This window comes from Scyliorhinus torazame, chromosome 12 (assembly GCF_047496885.1).
Source record: "Scyliorhinus torazame isolate Kashiwa2021f chromosome 12, sScyTor2.1, whole genome shotgun sequence".
In the NCBI taxonomy this organism is placed as follows: domain Eukaryota; kingdom Metazoa; phylum Chordata; class Chondrichthyes; order Carcharhiniformes; family Scyliorhinidae; genus Scyliorhinus; species Scyliorhinus torazame.
This window is the reverse complement of record NC_092718.1, coordinates 164,804,357-164,826,427: the sequence shown is the minus strand read 5'-3', so window position 1 is coordinate 164,826,427 and position 22,071 is coordinate 164,804,357.

The window sequence follows — 22,071 nt, the reverse complement described above, 5'->3', positions numbered from 1 at the left end:
CTCAACATAGTTTATAGATGGAGGGATAAATTCAAAATCTTGCCACAGGGCACTTTAAAGTTTCTTTGGACAATGCTGAAACCATTAATGTTATTCTTGTACATTAGTCTTCAGTCCAGTCACCAAAGTGAATAAATGATACTTCCAGGACTTAATTAAATCTTGGGTCTTATTATTACAGTCATGTAAATCGAGGAGCTCTTAACTGGAATTTGGAATTGTGCTATGGTCCCAAAGGCATTGATCCCATACTTGTTCAAGTAGCTATTTTTTAGATGTGAGTTTAGACTGTTAGCTATTATATTGTAGGGAGAACCAAAATGAAGCATCATTTGATATCTAAAATTATACAATGCCCAGGAGACTCACTGGAAAGTATAAGCAGGAATACTGACCAATTATTCCCCACAGCGTTGCTCCTCACAGCTTCACAAGGGAAGTCATGTGCTCCACCATCCTGGATTCTTCCCCCTTCCTCATGGGAAGTTGTACTGAAACTCTCACTTTCTCACTTATCAGGAACTGAAGGGGTGAAGGTTCCTCAATCTTCCCATCTCCAATCGCATTGTGCCCTCTTTCTGCACCACTTGAAATGAAGCAAAACAACATACTCCAGACCAGGAATACAGTTCACAGAGTGTGATTCACAACCCACCCTTCCAAAACATGCTTAGAGTTAAAATTGACCCCATCATGTCTTTTCTGACACTTCATGTTAATATCTATCATTTATTTTGCATTTTCCACATTTCAATGCATTGCTATTTATATACCTCTGGCCACATCTGTTGGGCACATCACACCATGTTGATGCCTGCAGTAACCTTTAGCTGTACTTTGCAGATCCATAACTCCAAAAAATCTCCTTCACCCTCTCTCCAGAAACCCTTCTTCTCTCCTCTGTGATTTAACTCTCCTTTCCCTCCCTTCTCCCGCCCACCTCGACTTGCCCCTTCCATCCTCTGATCCTATTTAATGTCAATATGATATTTTGGGTGACATTTACCGCCGGCGGGATATTTCGGTCTGACCGATGGTGCACTCCTGCCTTGGGTTTCCCAGCGACGAGGGGTGCATTCAACAGGAAATCCTGTTGACAACTGTGGGACCAGAAGATCCTACTGGCGGGCTGCCTTCGACGTCGAAAAACACGCGGCGGGTTGTGCAGAAAATCCCACCATTGGTCTTGACTCGTAAAGTGCAGGAGACTGATTAGTTACTTCAAAAATCAAATAAAACAGTGTGTTGTCAAAAAATAAGCATCAAAATTAACCTGAATATTATTCTCGCATTATCACCAATCAGTGTTGGCAGTTATAGCATAAAGCTGACTTCATGATGTTATACAAATATTGACTACAGTTGAGGGCTGTAGAGTTAGCTATTGATCTGAGGCTTAGCAAAATGATTCACAATCATGCTTGACACTCCTACAGCTCAAGGGCACTAGTTTACTTTACACTCTGAATACTCCACTCAATACTTGTTTTCTTATCACATGACAATATTGAAGTAAGTGTTAATTATAGGCCATTGCATGTTAGATCCTGAATACAATTATAGGCAGGTGAAAAGTGGCAGTGACAACCATTCCGAGTTACAGCTACATGCTTCACTGCCATTCATTTGACAAGTCAACTCTACCCTATGATTATTCTGAGTATATGCACCAGACTAATTCAAAGACACACACAAACACTATCAGGAAATATGATTGCATTCATATTAAGCAGACAGCACTGGCAATTATTTTTATTGTGTCCTACAGCCTTTTATTGTCCAGAATGGTCTTGGAGTGAGGCCAAAATGAGACCAATTTACAGTTCTGCCTTACTTGGACACTGTTGGGAAGATTCCAGATTGTAAATTGGATCCATTCAGATTGTGCTGGGCTGAGGTGGTCTGCTCCACCAGCGATCCCACTGTGACTGTGAAATAAACCAGAAACTACATTTTATGTTAACAGCATTGTGCAATATTGTTAAGTTGACAGGAAAATTATGTCATTAGTTATGTATAACATAGTGGCCTGTAACTTCTGGCAGAGTGGTAATCTCCGTTGGATTGCCACTCTTGCCAGCCTTACCTGCATTGTAATTCCTAAGCCCCTGTCTCATCCAACCTTCCTCCCTCAAACTGGGCCAAACAGGTGCAGCGAGGCAGGCCTCACCCAGCATTATTGTGGAGTAACTTGGGCGCAGAGTGGTAAGTCACTCCCCCTTTTTATGGTAGTACTGCTGTAAAAGGGAGGCGAAAAGGGACAATTTCCAGGGAGCAAGTAAGCTATAAAGTTGAGGGAATGGGAGGGGGGGGGGGGGAAGAGGGCCAGATCGCACTTGACCTGGGGTGGGGTGATCAGGCCTGGGCCCAGGAAGGAGATCAGTCCAGGACGGAGGAAAGATGGGGGGCAGCTCAGGAGTGGGGGGGGGGGGGGGGGGGGGGGGGGGTGGCGTCGGACCGGGTTGCACTGGGAGGGGTGAGTGTCATGGGTTCGTGTTTGTGCGGATTGTCCCATGTGAGGCTGGGTCTGGGGTTTTTAAATAGTTACTTCAGAGTTAGAACTGATTTTCTTTCCTCTAACTCTTTCAGAGTAACTATCAGGGTTAAACTGGCAGAACCATCCAAACTCAACAATTCAAATCGCTTCTGTCGGATAGTCCCCGCCCCAGTGCAATTGTCCAGAAGAAAATCGCACTTCTCTACAATTGCTGGGTAAGCCCTTATGGGGGAACATCCCAGAGAGATTCCCAGAGGGGCACCCCTTAAATACGACATTGGAGAACCCGGAAGTTATGGTGTTCTGCACTTTGTACCATATTTGGGGGAATGATTGCAATCCAGATAAGTTACAAATCTTTTCCATTCTTAGAAGATGTCACATTCCATTCATCCCCCACCATCTGGCCTGCGAAAACCTACCAACTGTTCTGGCTTGAGACAATTCACACCTCTTTAACATGGGGTTACCCCTATCTCTGGCTCTGTAAAGGTTTAATCATCTGCTAATGCTCGCATTCAAAGCATTGTCTGGCATCTTTGAATTTGTCTGTATATATGTTCCTGGAACATACCTCTTCATTCACCTGAGGAAGGAACAGCGCTCCGAAAGCTAGTGATTCGAAACAAACCTGTTGGACTTTAACCTGGTGTTGTAAGACTTCTTACTATTCTTAAAAGAGTTAGACTTTCGCCTCTCCGGGTGCATGATATTATTCAACATAATTATTTCATACAAGGCGTGTAATTGGATTCTATTTTATCAGTAATCTCAAAGGGTAAAAGCATAAAATTACTTCTGAGCAACAAAGTGGAATGATTGAACAACTTTGTGGCCCCCAAGTGTCTCAATGCGACACAACCTTTCTGAGGCCAGAGGACAAGGAATGAATGGTTTACAGATTTTACAGATCAGCTAGTCTAAATGTTAGACGTTTTAGTTGCTGTGAAATGAAGAGTCTAAAGTTCTTGTTCCTTTTCACCAAACACCATTTATTTCACTTCCACAGCCTCTGCACTAAACTCTTAACAACACACCACCTGACAGAGGCCACCTGAAGCCCCTTTACATATCAGTGTCAATTAATGGATACTTAACATAAATGAGACAACTAATTGCAATGTCTCTTAACCCATTACTTAACAGTCTCCCCTTCCTTGGAGAAAAAAAATAATTAGGTGAAAACAAAATTTCAAAAAAATCAAAAACACACACATGATGTTCCCCCCCCCTCTTTTTTTTTGTTTGGACGAGAAAGAAAAAAAAACAGTCACAGAAACAAGCGCCCTTCATTAACAATATCCAAAAGTTTCTGTGAACTCGCCCCTCTTTTCGTAAAACAGTCTGACAGTTGATAGCTCCTGTCGACCCATTTAATTTTTGTTATTTCTCCTCTATCGAACATCTGCTTCAAACTTGCAATGTCTATCCGTAACCTCTTTTCATTGACACTTTATGTAGAGTGCACACTTTCTCACAGGGATTTATTGTCAATGTGACAGTCAACAGGTATATTACCCAAATCCCCTAATCCCAACATTTCTGTCAATATCATACTTATATAAAAAGCCATATCAACCACCTCTACAAGGCTTAACGTCTCAGCAGCCAAAGTGCTTTTTACCACTCTCCTTATTTTCTTTGTTTCCCACACAAGTGGGCAACATTTACCATTGTTCCCCAAAAGGAAAATTATAAAACCTCCTGCGCTTGAAACCCCATCACATAAATTTGCGTAGGACGCATCACTATAAACTATGAGTTGCAAGTGCTTACTGTCACCTAAAACCGGGAACTTCAAAACACACTCCTGCATTTTTAGTTTGGCCAACACTTATTTGCTCTTATTATGTCTTCCACTTTGGGATCATTCATTTTTGTACTCAACTCCAAGACATCAAAACTCACGTCCGGTCTAGTCTATCTACCTAACCAGTTCAGTTGCCCAATTAATCTTCGCAGTTGCTCTTTTTCTATCTTTGAAACCATTGCGTCTTTTTGTGAAACTCGGCCACGACTAATTGCTATTGGGGTGATGCTTTCCAAATAAGATTGCTGATGTAAAGTTGCCCCTAATTTAGTCTGTCCAATTTCGAGTCCAATATATTTAAATGCACTGGAAGCCTGACTTCCAATCCTGAATTCTTTCCTCAAACCAGAGATTACAATAGCTTCAAAATCACTAGTCCCACCCTACAAAAAATCATTGACATGCATCATAAAAATGCCAGAAAGATTTCCTTTATGGTGCCAGTAAAACATTGCAGGATCTGCTTTCAACTGGCAACAGCCTAACTTTAACAAAACTGACCTTACCGAAAAATACCAGACTCTAGATGCATAATTTAATCCACATACACATTTGTTCAACTTCCAGAGTACCCCTTCTGTGTTAACTGCTTCTTTAGGAGGACGGTAAAAATGTCTCTCTGGAGCTGATGCCCCTGCAAAAAGGCAGCTTTTATATCTATAGATTTGCATTCCCATGCCTTTGTGGCTAATAGAGCCAAGAAGATCTTTAAAATAACCTTTCCTGCTGTAGGTGAATCTACCCTTAAATCCTGACCTTCTAAGTTTTCTTCAAATCCCCTTGCCAGGAGCCTGGCCTTTGCCTTATATGTTCCATCCGGAAGAACCTTTTCCGTGCAAATCCATCTGTGGGATAGAGCTCTTTGTCCCCTATCCGGTACTTCCATGTACACCCAAAATTCACTCCAACTATGCAATTCTTGCTGTTTAGCTTCTTTAATAACTTTTTCATCTAATTTATTTGAAGCCACCAAAATCTCACGTGCATGTGGGCTTCTACTCCTATTAATATTCGTAGTCTTACTCATGTTCCGACAAACTACGTCCCCTCTCCCGCCTGGTATCTCATTCTGTAATGCTACTGCTTGATCTTTCCCTTCTGCTGTGGGATGTCCTTTCAATAGTTCTCGACCTTTTCCTGTGGACCTGTTCACTATCCGATGTACTATCTGAACTGGCACTGCGTTTCTGTGCCCTCCATTTTGAACTTCGTTTTCCCAATCCATTGTCTTGACTCCTTCCCCTGAATGCTGTACATTCAACCAATGTTTATACTTTCCAGTGGCCTTCCCTGCTCTACTAATAACAGTTGCATCCTTCCATTGACTAGACCCTTCAGGCAAGTATGTCACTTTTGTACCAACTTTTGGCAGTTGCCCTTTTGGAAAAATGGCCTGTTTTAATTCATCAGAAGTGTTGTGTTCCTCCACAGAAACCCTGGGTGAAATTCTCTAGTATCAGTGCGATGTCCGCCGACCGGCGGCCAAAATGGCGCAAATCAGTCGGGCATCGCGCCGCCCCAAAGGTACGGAATCCTCCGCATCTTGGGGGGCCGAGCCCCAACCTTAAGGGGCTGGGCCTGCGCCAGAGTAATTTCCGCCCCACCAGCTGGTGGAAAAGGCCTTTGGTGCCCCGCCAGCTGGCGCAAAAATGAAATCTCCGGGCGGCGCATGCGCGGGAGCGTTAGCGGCCGCTCACGGCATCCCCGCACATGTGCTGTGGAGGGAGTCTCTTCCGCCTCCGCCATGGTGGAGACCGTGGCAAAGACGTAAGGAAAAGAGTGCCCCCACGGCACAGGCCCGCCCGCGGATCGATGGGCTCCGATCGCGGGCCAGGCCACCGTGGGGGCACCCCCCGGGGCCAGATCACCCACGCGCCCCCGCCAGGACCCCAGAGCCCGCCCGCGCCGCCTTGTCCCACCGGTAAGGTAGGTGGTTTAATCTACGCCGGCGGGACAGGCATTCTAGCAGCGGGACTTCGGCCCATCCGGGCCAGAGAATCGCGGGGGGGGGGGTGCCCGCCATTCCTGCCCCCGCTGAATATCCGGGATTCACGCCAGCCCTCGGCCATTCTCCGACCCAGCGGGGGGTCGGAGAATCTCGTCCCCTGTCTATATCAGTTAATTGGTCCTCATAGTTCTGTAACACATGCATACCAGATGACTCTGGTTCCTCGTCATGTCTGTCTGCTGTGTCTAAATTTGAAAATTTGTAATCTGTACCCATTATCCTTGATGATTGGACCCTAACAGTTTGATTACCATGTTGCAAAATAATTGTTTTGCCATCTATGCCTATGATCTTCCCTGGGCCTTTCCATTCATTGGAATTGTCTCTCTTATAGTGTACCATGCCTCCTTGCTGAAAAACGGTATCTGATGGCCGAACGTTATGTCTTAAAGCTCTGCAAATTCTTTCAGAGACTTCTGCTTCCAAAAAAGCTTTTCTACTGCTATGTAATGCATTTAAATATTCAGAGAAACCAGAGCTAATTGTAGTCCCCTCCCAAGCTGGAGGCTGGTCATCCAAAATGGATGGAATTTTAGGATTTCTACCAAACACTAATTGATAAGGACTATAGCCCCCAACCATCTGCAATGAATTCTTTGCATGTACTGCCCATGCTAAAGCTGAATTTAGCCTGCAATTTGGTCGACCTGCCAACATTTTCCGAAGCATGTCTTCGATGACAGCATGATTTATTTCACAGACACCATTACTAAATGGGCTTTCTGCAGCCGTATTCATAACTCTGATATTCATGTTTTCACACATATCCCTAAACTCATCATTAGCAAATTCTTCCCCATTGTCGTGAGGAATTTTGCCGGTGGACCCATTCCTGTCCCTATCCATTTTTCCACGATTTGATCCAGAATTACTCTCTTTTCTTTACTTCGTACAATCGTTGATTGACTAAATCTGGTTGCTAAATCTACAAAATTAAAAATAAATATATTATTTGCTTTATCCCAGATTTTAAGGTCCATGGCCACAATGTCGTTGAAATCCCTGGCCAAAGGTAGGGTTACTATCAGTCGTGCTGATGTCCTTCTGTACTTCCTACAAACTTCACAGCGGTCATTAACCTGTTCTATCAGTTTAGTATAGTCGTCAACCCTTACCCCTGCATCCTTTAATCAATTTTTCAGCCTCCGAGGAGACGGATGTGCAAATTGCCTATGCCGTTTTAATACCACAAACTTTTTATCAGCTAAAGTCCCATTTTCAACTGCCATTAAAAGATCCTTAACCAATCTACTTGAAAAATTATTTGTCAGTAAGGAATACAATAGTGTCCCGACTGTGTAAATTGTAAGTCCACAGTCTTTCCAAAATCTGTTGCCTTATCCTGTTCCATATCCAGTTTCATGTGTGCTTTCTTCATCGATGGTCTGCTCAGAAGCAAAGGTATCTCACTTGATACAACATCCATGCTAATGAAATGATTCACTCTGGCAATATTGCAAGGGATCACCACTCTTTTCAGCGACTTCAGAGTATTATCATCCCCAAACCTGAAACTTGTGGAACTTTCAAATTCCTTAACCTTGTTACGATTTTCAGCATTCAAAGAGTCCAGGTAACATTTTAACCAGTCAATTCCACACACAGTAGATGTGCAGCCACTGTCCAATACAGCACAGTTGAAGGATTCTGCAACCAACACCCTATTTACCGGCGTAAAACTGCTTGTCAATAGGACAATGCCTTCTTTCTGGTCACTATTTTTTTCCTCTTCTGACTCTTCCGTGTCATGTGTCACTTCAAACACTCTACCATAATGAGTTGGACAGTTGAAAGCATAATGGTATTGAGAGTCACATCGAAAACATTGATTTATCATGCCCTGTGCATTTCTGGGGTTCATCTTCCTATTGTAGGTTCTAACTGGGTTTCTGTCTTCATAATTTCCTTGTCTCAGTCTCCTTCTATAGTCTTGAGCCCTGTTCGTAGCCATACGATTTCACCATCCTGTTACTAGTGTATCTTCCATATTCTGCTTTATTGCAGGCTGACCTATTTGGGTCATCAGAGCCATCGGAATCGAATGTTTCCCCAGAAACTTTTGTAAAGCTTTTGTCATCTGTTCGAATAAGGTATCCTTATCAGTAAACTGAACTCCTGTCAAAACCAGGAGCCTATCCATGTTGCTCAATCTAGCACAGTCAAGTCATTTAAAGGCCAACACAGACTGTGGAAATTCCAGATTGTGTTTCTGCAGCCTTTTATATAGTCTGCCAAATTCCATTATATAGTCTTCCATGGAGATATCCTCCATTTTCCGGAGCTTATCAAAATCCGACCATGCTTCATACGCACTCAACAAGTCATCTTTCTTATAAATCTTATCCATATAATATAATAAAGTCTCCAGACCTTCTTCTGAGTCTAACTCTTCCAATTCCAACTCAGAAAGCACTTTGTTTTGGATTTTACTGTAGAGAAAGAGCCAATGCCATACCTTGTTTTCTCTTTCCCAAAGTAGTTACTTTAGTCCACAAAACTACTGCACTTCTCCATTGGTCATACGATTCCCTTTCAGAAAATAAGGGAGGATAGTCATATCCAGCCATCTTTATCCTGGGTTCAGCCATGTATCTTTTTTTTTTTCCTTCTCACTCACTCCTTGGTTTGATCAGGAAAAGTTGTATCTTTCAAACCTTCACATTTGCACAGCAACCACCCTCTGCTACCATTGTTAGATGTTTTAGTTGCTGTGAAATGAAGAGTCTAAAGTTCTTGTTCCTTTTCACCAAAAACCATTTATTTCACTTCCACAGCCTCTGCACAAAACTCTTAACAACACACCACCTGACAGAGGCCACCTGAAGCCCCTTTACATATCAGTGTCAATTAATGGATACTTAACATAAATGAGACAACTAATTGCAATGTCTCTTAACCCATTACTTAACACTAAAGACCCCGCTGATTGCTGCTTCTCACGACAATATATTTTCAATATATACCATGCAGCATAATGTCATCATATTTCAAAACCCCCCAAAACTCATTAAAGTACCAAGATAGTGTATGGTAAGATGTAAGTAGACCAAAGAACAAAATTGAAGTAAATGGAAAAGGCTCGGAAGAATCATGTGCAGTGTGAAACAGGTTATTGATTTACTATGAGACAACAACACTCTCCTGTCCTGGCATCATTATCCCATAAAACCAGCTCACAGTAAACGTCTGTTAGCCACAAACTAAATGGAACTCCAGCCATAATTCCACCCTCTGTTTGCAAGATAATTATGGATGACAAAGATCACTGAGCCCAGCTCATCTCATCCATCCACATTGACACATGAACATACATATTAGGAGCAGAGTCGGCCATTCAATCCCTTAATCTTGTTCCACCATTCGATAACATAAGATCCCACCTCCTCTCCCCCCCTACTTCGCCCACATAACCCCACAACTCCCTTATCACGTTCTCACTTCCCACCACAAACCTACCACCCCCTCACTCCCCTACCCCCACTACCCCCTCGACTCCAGCATCCAAATCAGCTCAAATATAATTGCAGGAATCTGATATGCCATTTTTTAAACAACATTCAACCAAGAACACTCTCATGATAGTAACTGTGAATAGAAACAGCTGTTTCCCATATTTGGACAGCTTTGTGGTTTTCTGCTAGCCTTCAAAAATATCAGAACTCCGAAGCTGCCCAAAGGTCAGAAGCAGGAACGGTTTCTATTTGCAGCTACTGTCAGTCAAAGTGTTCAGAAAGACTGGCTTTAAAAAAAAATCGTAACTCTCAGGCGGTGGTTGATGGTTCTAATTTTCTTTTGAAAAAGCTGGTCTTTCAGGTATGCAGCTCTGGCTGCTTAAGTTGGAGAACGATAAATTCTCCACCCCCCTGGTACATTTGGAAGTGGAACAATGTGGCAGCAACATCGGAGGACAAATACAGCTAGAGTTCAATTATTATAAGTGATACAGACGCCAAGTCAGCCGAATCAGAACAAACTTGTCAAAGCTAGTGTAGTCCAGTTAGTAGTTGAATCAGATGGACACTCGGACACCGCAGCAGCCACATCTTTTCAGAAACAATGAGGCACAACAAAACCTACTCAAACATCTTCACCATTCTGGCAAGTAAGTCATTGGGAGCTAACTTATTTTGTTCATTGTGGTCTCTCCTGCCATTTGGTACAATAATCTTTGCACTTTTACCCCATTATGTCCCAAAGTCCGTAATGTATTGTGGGGTGCTTGTAAAGATATATGCCAAGGTGGTCAGATCATATGGTTAATGGCATCATCACACACTGGGCTTGCTCATTACATACGACAGGGAGTTATCATTAGGCAGGTTTATTAAAGGTGGCATCATTACCATCACAGTTTCCCAGGCCTGAACATAAGGCAGCTTTCGGTGGCCTCCCACAATATTTGGTGAGAGGGTCACAGTTACCTCTGGTAATATTGCAAGAAAATAATTTGTTTAAAAGGATCATGCTGGAAGTGCATTACCAATCAGGGTCTGCAAAAGAAAGATTGATTTACATTTTTTGTGCAAAATTGCATCAGAACTTTGCATATTAAAGTTTTGACCTTTCAGATGTTGATTGGCCTGTAATTTCAGCATTTTCTATTTCTACATCTGATTTTTTTCTGAATATTTTGTAAACAATTTTTATCTAATTTGTGCAAACTTATTCTCTGTTTGGTAGCATCAGTGAACAGCAGTCTATTCCATGCTGAGTTAATCCATAAGAAATAGGAGGAGAAGTAGACCATTTTGAACATAGAGTTTATTCTGCCATTCAACGCAATCATGGTTGATCTTGAGCTTCAACTTTCCTTTCCTGCCCACTCTCTATGCCCTTGATTCCCTGAGAACAATAATCTATATATATAAACTTTGAATGTCTTCAATGATGGAACATCTACAACCTTCTGGGGTAGAGAGCTCCAAAGATTCACAACCCTTTGAGTGAAATAATTTCTCCTCACCTCAGTCCTTTGTGATCAGCCTCTCATCCTGAGACTGTACCCGGTGGTTTAGATTCTCCGACCAATGGAAACAACCTCTTAGCGCCTACCACATCAGGCCCCTTCAGATTTTGCAAGTTCAATGAGATTGCCTCTCAATCTTTTTAACTCCAGAGAATATAATCCCACTTTACTAAGCCTCTCATCATAGGCCAACTGCTCATCCCAGGGACCAATTTTGTGAACCTTCACTGTAGTGCCTTCAATGTAAATATATCCTTTCTGATATGTGGGGACCACAATTGCATGCTGTATTCCAGAGGCGGTCTCACCAAAATCCTGTATAATTGTAGTAAGACTTTTTTATTCCCGTTTCCAATTGTCTTGCGTTCAGTGCCAACATGCCACTTGCCTTCCTCATTGCACCTGTATGCTAACTGTTTGCATTCATTGTATGAGTATATCCAAGTCCCTTTGGACATCAACACTTATGCTTGAATGTTTCTCACCTTTTAAAAAATAGTATGCTTTTCTGTTATGATGCCCAAAGTGAATAACTTACATTACACTCCATTCTTCATTTGCTATCTTGTTGTCCACTAATTTAACTTGTCTCAATCTCTTCAGCCTTTTAGTGGTCTCTCCACAGCTTGCCTTTCCACTGAGTTTTGTATCTTAGCAAATTTACATACATTACTCCCTGTCTCTTCATCTAATTCATTAATATTGATTATAAATAGCTGAGGCCCTGCACTGACCATTCCAGCACTCTATTATATGCCATCCAACTTTAAAAAGCCCCCTTTATTGCCACTCTCTGCTTTCTATGCATTAACCGATCCTCAATCCATGTTAATATATTACTTCTAACTCCAGGAGCCTTTATCTTGCCTATTAAACTTTTGCGTGGCCCCTTATCTAATGCCTTTTGGAAATCCAAATATACTATGACCGGGTTCATCCCGCCACCGCTGCCAGCAAGAACACAGAATTTGGTGCTCAGCCAAAACTCCAATCACTTCTTCGGGATCGGAGAATCCCGGCCACATGAATGGATGGGGAATTATGGCCTACATCTACTGGGTCCTCTTTGTCCACCCTACTCATTCCATCCTTAAAAAACATGAATACATTTGTCAAACAGGATTTTCCTGTTGAAAAACCAGGTTAATTTGTTCTAATCAAACTATGCTTTTCTAGATTCCAGGATATTCCCAACAACTGATCTTAGTCTAACTGGCCAGGAGTTCATGGTTTTCTCGCTTCCCCCTTTCTTGAAAAGCATTGTTATGTTTCAATCTAATGGATTCTTCCCAAATCTAAGAAATCTTGAAAAATCAGCACTAGCGCATCCACTATCGTTGCACCTATTTCTTTTAGAATCATAGGGTGTAGTCCATTAGGTCCCCGAGATTTGTCCAATTTTAGACCTTTAAGTTTCTCCAATACTTTACCTCTGCTGATATTAATTTCCACACTCTTTTTAGCCCCTAGGTTACCTCCTATTTCTGGTACAAAATTTCTGTGTCTTCTACTGTGAAGACAGACTCAAAATATTTGTTCAATGCCTCTTCCATTTCTTCATTCCCCTGATGATTTCTCCTATCTTCTCCTGTTTCTGCTACTTAGGGTCCAATGTTTACTTTAGCTTACTCTCTTCATTGTTAAATACTTATAAAAAATCATATAATCTGTTTTTATATTTTTGGCTCATTTGCTCTCTTATTCGATTTTCCCTTTTTATCAAATTTTGGTTGGCCATTTGCTGGTTTCTAAACAATTCCCAATCATTGGACTTGCTACTGTTTTTTTGAAACAATGTAAACCTCTTCTTAATGTAACACAATCATTTTCTTTCTCAGTGAACCACAGACAGGTCTTTCTTGCTGAGTTTTTGTTGTTCGATGGGATGTATTTTTGTTGAATATTTTGAATTGTTTCTTTAAATGTCTCCCACTCTTCATTTACTTCCATACCTTTTAGTCTACAACCTTCACCAGTTTTCCCCTTATACCTAAGTAACTGGAACCAAAGAGAAAATGCTGGAAGATCTCAGCAGGTCTGGCAGGTCTCAGCAGGTCTGATCCCAAAGGGTCATCTGGACTCAAAATGTTAGCACTTTTCTCTTCCTACAGATGCTGCCAGACCTGCTGAGATTTTACAGCATTTTCTCTTTGGTTTCAGATTCCATCATCCGCCGTAATTTGCTTTTCACCTCAGTAACTGGCTTTGTTTAAGATTCTTGTTTCTGATTAGAGTATATTACTTTCACGTTTAACATGGATTCAATGATAATATGGTCACTATTTCCCAGTGTATCTTTATCATATTACTAATTAAGCCTGCTTCATTAGACAATACTAAATCTATTATAGCTTTATCCCTCGTCGGTGCCACAATGTATTGCTCCAAGAAACAGTCACGAAAACATTCTAAACTCATCTTCTTGCCAATTTAATTGTCTCCAAAATTCCCCGACAATTATTGCATTGCCTTCATTACAAGCTCCAATAATTTCTTATTTAATGCCCTGCTCAACTGTTGTTAGAGGGCCTATAAATTACTCCCGCCAGCGTATCCAGGCTCTTTCTATCCCTAATTTCCACCCATACTGATTTGACTTCCTAAACTTCTGAGGCCAGATCCTTCCTTACTAATGTCCTTATGTCATCCTTCATTACCAAGGCTATCTCTCCTCCTTTGCCAATCTGTCTGAAATATTTTGTGCACCTGAAAGGTTATTTCCTACCCTTGATCATCTTGAAACCAGTAACGGCACCTAGATCTAAATCATTTATCTATATTTGTACCACTAACTCATCTATCTTACTGCAGATGTTTCGCGCATTCTGATAAAGAATCTTTAATTTCATTTTTTCACTTCTATTCCCTGAAATGACCTCATTCACTCACAAACAATTTTTGTTAAACTCTGTTCTTCCCTATCGCACTCTGCTTGTCTTTACCCACGTCATGACACTGTTTGCAAGAGGTGCCATGGTGGCACAGTGGTTAGCACTGCTGCGTCACGGCGTCGAGGACCCAGGTACAATCCCGGTCCCCATTCACTGTCCATGTGGAGTTTCCACATTCTCCCCATGTCTGCATGGGTCTCACCCCCGCAAGCCGGAGATGTACAGGGTAGGTGAATTGGCCACGCTAAATCGCTCCTTAATTGGATAAACTTTTTTTTTTAAATGTCACTGTTTCGATGCCAAGACCTTTCTCTTTTGATTTCCAAATCACCCTTCATCCGAATACTCCTCCCCGGGCACCCCTTGAAGCCTATCACATATTGCAATCGTGGAAAATATTCCTTATACTTATTAGCTTGTCAACTATTTCTAATTACTATTTCAGTCCAAGCTTATCATACAAAGTGCTTTGTGATTTCCGTAAATCAGAATATTCGGTGTAATATTCAGCTCTGAGAATCAAGACACCCAATGGGCAGATAGTTTCCTTTTACAAAAACAGTTATTATTAGCAACGGCACAGATTTTCCATTAGTTATTCATAAGGAATTCATCAAGACAGTGGGAAGTGTCTTACCACCATTTAGTTAAATGTATCCCTGTAGTCAGAGACAACTAAATAGGTTGCTTTACTTTTTCATTTCTTAGAGCTGGGATGGATGAGCAACATGCAAAGGTTGAAGACTCTCAGCCAAATGTTCAATTTTGCAAACTTGTGTTCAATGTGTGTGAAATTTGACGAGAAATTGGGATACATCAGGGGGAGATGTGGATGTGGGAAAACAACCATGCAGCACTCCACCTGTGCAGGTGGAAGAGAGAACAACAACACCATTGTAAGTCATTTGGGAATCACATGCCGTGAAAGCTGAATTGAGGTGGCACTTTGATTGGAGTGGTCAGTGAGAAAAAGTAAATGAGGAATTGTGCAAAGTTCTTGATAGCACATCATATGGTGCAGCTGCAAGGACACTGGAAAATTATAGCCATCTGTTATTCAATCTGTATCGAGAGCTTCAGTGTCATTCAACAAAAATGCATCGATGAGCCAAGCAAGTTGAAGAATTCGCAAACGTCAGTGAAGAAATAGAAACTGAAGTGAGCAAGGAGCATCACACCAATAAAGTTAGGTGTGGGGTTTCATGAGGATAAACTAAGTGGTGAGGCACAGGGTGTTGCAATATAACTGATGCCGGAAGTTCTGATGGACAAAATACAAAATTCAACTGTTTATTGATACCATAAAATCTGGGAGTTTTTATTGATTATGAAGAGGAACGTAGGAAGTCTTACAACACCAGGTTAAAGTCCAACAGGTTTGTTTCGATGTCAGTAGCTTTCAGAGCGCTGCTCCTTCCTCAGGTGAATGAAGAGGTATGTTCCAGAAACATATATATAGACAGATTCAAAGATACGCCAGCATCTCCACATCATGAAGAGGAAAGATAGTGAAGAGTGGATTTTTGGTACAGGTTGTTTTGCTGTCAATGAGAAGTATTCCCTCATAATCAATTATGTTGATATTGCTTGTGGAGGGCAGCATGGTGGCGCAAGTGGTTAGCACGGTTGCCTCACGGTGCTGAGGTCCCAGGTTCGATCCCGGCTCTGGGTCACAGTCCGTGTGGAATTTGCACATTCTCCCCGTGTTTGCGTGGGTTTCGCCCCCACAACCCCAAGATGTGCAGGGTAGGTGGATTGGCCACGCTGAATTGCCCCTAAATTGGAAAAAATGAATTGGATACTCTAAATTTATTTAAAAAAAAGATATTGCTTGTGGATGTGGATGGATGATCTTTCAAGTTCTAGGAATAATTTGGTTGGACTATGGCACTTTTAGCACCTCTGTGCAGAAACCAGGACTGAAATTATCCAGGACAGCATCTTATGGTTTAATTTGACTTTAATCAGCATTGATGTTATAGGTCCTGAATTTTTCTTCTGACAGGTGACATAACAGTCTGCCACCACCTGGGCGTGTTTCTTGAATCCTTGACCCCCATCAACTTTTCTGGAATCAGCCAACATCTGTGGAAGGGCCAGGTGCCCCCATGAATGGATCTGTGGGCCAAAAAGGGCATCAATGACTATGGTGCAACTGGGCTGTCAGTCTCTGCTTGTCCCCAAATGCCATCTTCACAGACTTTGATACCTGCTTCCATCCATGTCCATTTTTCTTCTCGTAAACACTCACTTTGCATTTGACGTAGGTCTTGTCGCAGGCTGCGCACTTCCAGTCCGCAGATTGTTTTGGATTCTTTGGAGAATTGCATGGTGAGGCGGCTTCTCCCGCTTCCTGCTCTGCAAAGGCATTTCCTTGTGCTTCTGCGGTGTCCTCTTTAGTGGAATGAATGTGGAATAAATAAACTTAGGCTGAGATTTTTTGCTCCCAATCATGCTGGGTGGGTTTGGCGATGGCAGCGGAAAATATCGCGGGAACAGCCAAATCAAGTTTTACATCGCTGTAAACACATGACACAATTGTCCCCTCCCCTATCAGTGATGGGCACGTTTCCAACATTCAATGTTGGGATCATCATTTGCATTGATTAACATATCGACACCTGAATCATCCTCCCACTCCCCTTGACGCCCCCCCCCCCCCCCCCCCCCCCTCCCAACCCCACACGTCAAAGTGACTGCAGAATGATATGAAACCCGACTGGTCTCCCAAGACATGTACCTTTCAAATAGACCGCCCAGTGGGGATCAGGTGAGTGCATCACTCAGGGTGGAGAGAGTCATGCCTGGTCACTGCCCTGGCACTGACAGTGCCGGGGGGCAGTGTTGGGATGTTCCAAGGTGAATTCCTCTGCTCTGGTGCGTCCTTTAAAAATGGCGTTCTGATCCTCGAGTTACTAAGTTGCTGGTGGGACTAGTGGATCAGAGGCCAACTCACCAGCAATAAATCGTAGGATCCACCCCTTGATTTCCCCCCCCCCTACAGGTAATGCCTCCATCAACATCGCTTTATCGACCCACCTTTGCCGATTTTCAGGAAATTCTCACCCTTAGCCTCAATACCGATAATCACGATACTTAACAGATTGTCATAAGGAGCCATCTGATTCACTAATATTTGAAGAAATATACCATCCAGACCTGGTCTGGCCTACATATCACTCCAGACCCACAACAATGTAGTTGATTCTTAATTGCCCTCTGAAATGACCTACCAAACCATTGTGTAAAACGTCAGGTTAAAGTCCAACAGGTTTGTTTCGATGTCACTAGCTTTCGGAGCGCTGCTCCTTCCTCAGGTGAATGAAGAGGTCTGTTCCTCTTCATTCACCTGAGGAAGGAGCAGCGCTCCGAAAGCTAGTGACATCGAAACAAACCTGTTGGACTTTAACCTGGTGTTGTAAGACTTCGTACTGTGCTCACCCCAGTCCAACCCCGGCATCTCCACATCATTGTGTAAAACGACTGCAGAAAAGTTAAACATGAATAAAACTGGATTGGTCACTTGGCACGAACTAGGCAGCGGAAGCGACAAAGTCGAGCCTAAAAAATCCTACTCATTAAAATTTGGGAATGGGGGTTTGGGTTCACATGATGCAGGCGCGGGAACAACAGCATTTCCATGGGCTCTGCCGCTACTCATTTTTTAATCCTTCATTTATCCTGTTGGCACGGCACATGCTTACCTAATCAGGGAGTGAATAGTCTGCAGTATGTCCGTAGAAGATTTCTAGCTGAGTGTCGGAGAAGAAATGCCGAGGAATCATAGAACATAGAACATACAGTGCAGAAGGAGGCCATTCGGCCCATCGAGTCTACGCTGACCCACTTCAGTCCTCACTTCCACCCTATCCCCGTAACCCAATAACCCCTCCTAACCTTTTTTTGGACACTAAGGGCAATTTAGCATGGCCAATCCACCTAACCTGCACATCTTTGGACTGTGGGAGGAAACCGGAGCACCCGGAGGAAACCCTCGCAGACACAGGGAGAACGTGCAGACTCTGCACAGACAGTGACCCAGCGGGGAATCGAACCTGGGACCCTGGCGCTGTGAAGCCACAGTGCTAGTCACTTGTGCTACCATGCTGCCCACAACCCTCAGCCAATTGTTGACAAAAGGGAGCCGTTGGATGCAACTGGGGTGGAACCAACTCCTCAATACGGCGACTTGATTCTCGAGCGTCCTCTTGATCCGATATTCTCAAAAGCAGTGCAGATGATGATTGCGAGCATTATTATAGTTACAGTCGACAAACTCGGTTTGCTGGCACAGAATGGTAGTGCTCATGCATCCGATGAATAAAAAGCTTGATGAAATGAGGAAAGAATCCTGAACATCAAAAATGTATCTTCTTCAGCTGAGGCCCACATACAATCCTCAGAACACCAGCTACACAGTATGTCAGAAATGTCATTGGTTTGCCAGAAGCAGTGGCGGTTAAGATCCCAGAAGATTTCTCCTGCTGATCATCCAAGGTGATCAAACTGGGAGTCAGAACTTAGTGTAACAATTTCAGGAGACTATTGAATGTTATTCAGGTCGTTCCAAAATGGGCATGAGATGGGTTAGTGATTTCCTTAGATGCGGAAAGAGCTTTTGACCGGATGGAATGGAATTTGTTTCATACGCTGCAGAGATTTTGTATAGAGGTGCTTCATCAAAGTCCTCTGGAGGCAGTGCTTACGAATGATTAGAAGTCTGAGAACTGTAGCCTCCAGTGAGGGACTAGACGGGGGTGCCATTATCCCTGTTATCGTTTGCAATAGCTATAGATCCTTTGGCAGAGACAGTTAGATAGGATCCTTCAATTTTTGTGCTACATATTGGGGGTGGGGTGCAGGGAGCAGCATAAGATCACATATTACACTTTACATGCTGCTGTTTGTATCCAAGCCGGACATTTCTATTCCTACTATTATTGATGCAGTAGATAGATTTAGGGCGTGATTTAACTTTAAAAAACAGAGCCTGTTCAAGCGCCAGAAACGCACTATTGAAGGGCACTTTTTTTTTCCCAGCCCCCAGAGAGGAATGCCCCACCAAGGTCGTGCGGAGCCCTGATGAATAGAGCTTCTCAGTGCAGGAAGAGATCGGGGCACCATTTTTAAATGACGCCCTAATCGCTCGACCCCTCAACGCGACCCTTGGACCACCCCCCCCCCCCCCACCCCCCCCCACAATACCCCGACTCACCTGTTGGGGGTCCTCGAGCCCTGCCACACCCCTGGGAAGGCATCCCTGGGCCCGATACGCTCCATGGGAAAAATGCTAGCTTGGCACTGCCAGCCTGCCATCTGGTCACTGCCGCAGCCAGGGAGCCCAGGTGGCACAAACAGTGCCAGGCTGGCTGGAGGCCAACTACTCGGGGGCCTCCGATTGCCTGGGAGACCCTCCACCCCCCGAAGTGCCGGTACGCCTGGTCTCCATTTGTGGGAACCAGCACTAATCGGCGCTCAGCTGGGGTCTCCTCGGCAAGGCCGATAGTCGCTGGGTGGCCGTTCGTTCGGGCATCAGCACGGTTAATTGCGTTGTTAAACTCACTTAAGTGTGCGAGAATGGGCCCCGCCCATTGTGGGTGAGATCCAGATCGCGACGTCTAGCGAGATCTGGTTAGATCTCGCAAGGCGTAATGGCCATTGGGAATCCAGGACAAGGCCTCTCCACAGGTCTACTGGCCACGTCTCAGTCCAATTCCAGTGTTAGTTTTTTCTTGGGTTACATAATTAATTTTACAAAGAGTCTATGCCAGTGGGTGGGGTTAAAGGAGGATCACTCCCTGACGCACGATCAATTACACTCAAGACGAAGTGATTTCATAACTGACGGCTTTAATCGACTAGAACTTGTTCCCCAGCAGCTTCGGTACAGAAAGTGAAGGCTGCTGAGATGGCACCGTTTCTTATACTCCGCCTGTCAGGGCGGAGCTACGTATCAACAGCCAATGGTAAACTCCTAGGTTTAACCAATGGTCATCAGCCTCTTAGGTACCACAATACCTGATAATACCACATTCACCCCCTGTTAAAAAAGAGTCCGGCGGGGGTGGTGGCCAGTGGTAACAGTCGCCTTTAACTTGGTATGATCAGCTATGGAGGTACCGTGATACCTCCTGACAGGGCTGTCGAGAATATTTACAAAGTGTTCGTTCACGGGTAAAGTCACAGCAAAGCAATCAATCGATCGGGTGGCCTGGTCGTCCTTCTGGATCGTCTGGGCTTCGGTGGTGATTCTGGTGGGGGTCCAGGTGGTTGCGACTCCGGGAGCGTGGTTTCGGCCTCCCTGGCAGCTTCGTCGCCCCTAGGCGGTGCTGTTGGGGCAAACGGTTGAAATGGGTGGGGGGGCACCTGTAGGGGGTGTCGGTGGGTGGGCGGGCCTAGGCAGGAGCGGCGGGAGTACTGACCCTCCAGTGAGGTGCTGTGGGGGGGGTGAAGGTAATGGTTTGGGTGCGCGTGGGGCTCCGGCGGGCGCCAGATCCCGTAAGGAGACCGTATCTTGCCAGCCGTCAGGGAACGCCACGTAGGCATACTGGGGGTTAGCGTGCAGCAGGTGGACCCTCTCGACCAACGGGTCCGACTTGTGCGCCCGCACGTACTTCTGAAGCAGGATGGGTCCGGGTGTCGCTAGCCAGGTTGGGAGCGAGGTCCCGGAGAAGGACTTCCTGGGGAAAACAAGGAGACGTTCATGAGGTGTCTGATTGGTAGTTGTACAGAGCAGCGACCGGATGGCGTGGAGGGCCATCGGGAGGACCTCTTGCCAGCGGGAGACTGGGAGATTCCTGGACCGTAGGGCCAGTAGAACAGTCTTCCAGACCGTTCCATTCTCCCTCTCCACCTGTCGTTTCCCCGGGGGTTGTAACTGGTCGTCCTGCTTGCGGCAATGCCCCTGCTGAGCAGGAATTGACACAGTTCATCGCTCATAAAGGAGGACCCCCTATCACTGTGCATGTACGCGGGGAAACCGAACAGTGTAAAGATACCCTGGAGGGCCTTGATGACGGTGGTTGCGGTCATGTCTGGGCAGGGGATGGCGAATGGGAACCGGGAGTACTCGTCAATCACGTTCAGGAAATACGTGTTGCGGTCGGTGGAGGGGTGGGGGCCTTTGAAATCCATACTGAGGCGTTCAAAGGGACGGGAAGCCTTTATCAGGTGCGCCCTCTCTGGCCGGTAGAAGTGCGGTTTTCACTCCGCGCAGATTTGGCAGTCCCTTGTGACTGTCCTGACCTCCTCGATGGAGTAGGGCAGGTTGCGGGTCTTGATGAAGTGGAAGAAACGAGTGACCCCCCCGGGTGGCAGAGGTCCTCGTGGGGGGCTCGGAGGCGGTCCAGTTGTGCAGTGGCACAAGTGCTGCGGGACAGGGCATCAGGAGGCTCATTTAGCTTCCCCGGATGGTACAAGATCTCGTAGTTGAAGGTGGAGAGTTCTATCCTCCACCGCAAGATCTTGTGTTTAATCTTGCCCCGCTGTGCATTATCGAACATGAAAGCAACCGAACGTTGGTCCGTGAGGAGAGTGAATCTCCTGCCGGCCAGGTAATGCCTCCAATGTCTCACAGCTTCAACTATGGCTTGTGCCTCTTTTTCGACTGAGGAATGGCGAATTTCGGAAGCATGGAGGGTACGGGAGAAGAAGGCCACCGGTCTGCCCGCTTCGATGAGGGTGGCCGCCAGAGCTACGTCGGACGCATCGCTCTCGACCTGGAAGGTGAGGGACTCGTCGATGGCGCGCATCGTGGCCTTTGTAATGTCTGCTTTGATGCGGCTGAAGACCTGGCGGGCCTCCGTCGACAGGGGGAAGGTTGTGGACTGGATTAGGGGTCGGGCTTTGTCTGCGTAGTTAGGGACCCACTGGGCGTAATAACTGAAAAACCCGAGGCAG